The sequence below is a fragment of the Vigna radiata genome, unplaced genomic scaffold, assembly GCF_000741045.1.
Source record: "Vigna radiata var. radiata cultivar VC1973A unplaced genomic scaffold, Vradiata_ver6 scaffold_122, whole genome shotgun sequence".
Classification (NCBI taxonomy): domain Eukaryota; kingdom Viridiplantae; phylum Streptophyta; class Magnoliopsida; order Fabales; family Fabaceae; genus Vigna; species Vigna radiata.
The window spans coordinates 609,609-610,480 of NW_014543108.1; positions in this window are offsets into that span (position 1 = coordinate 609,609).

Here is an 872-nt window from a genome sequence, read left to right on the forward strand (position 1 = left end):
ATGATGCCTATAGGTCTTCCACCTAAAACCATTAATGCTATCTAGGAATACCAAACAACAAGCAATAAAGTTTCTTAATTTAAGTTTTATGACAAATCTCCCCCTTAAACTTAAATACTCTTCCCATTTCTCATTCCCATAAGTCTTTTGCAATTCTCCAGCAATGTGGTCGGCAGTGGCTTGGTGAATATGTCCGCGGCTTGAGCTCGACTTTCAACATGCTCCAGCTTGACCTTTCCTTCTCTTACTTGTTCTCGAATGAAATGAAAACGAACGTCGATGTGCTTACTCCTTCCATGATTAACTGGGTTCTTTGCCAACTCAATCGCCGACTTGTTATCAACTCGGATCACAGTCCCTTCATCTTGGATCACTCCCAAATGCCTTAATAAATTTAAAAGCCAAACTGCATGACACACGCTCCAAGAGGCTGCCACATACTCTGCCTCGCAGGTAGATAGGGTTACAATGGGTTGCTTCTTAGATAGCCAAGTAAAAGTTGTATTTCCAAGTAGGAATACATAACCCGAAGTACTTTTCCGATCATCAACATCACCACACCAATCACTATCCGAGTAACCCACTAGTCGATAGTCATCTGATTTTGAATAGAAAAGACCAAGTGATAGGGTACCTCGAATATATCTCAGAATTCTCTTCAAGGCCTTCCAATGTGTATAGCTTGGATCCTCCATGAATATGCTCATTATCCCAACACTCAACATTAAGTCGAGTCTCATGCTTGTAAGATACCTTAGACTTCCGATTAAACTTCGATATTTCCCAGAATCAGCTTGTTCTCCTCCATCAAACTTCGAGAGTTTAGTGTCTGGTTCCATTGGAGTAGAAACCGGGTTGCAATCCTCCATTTT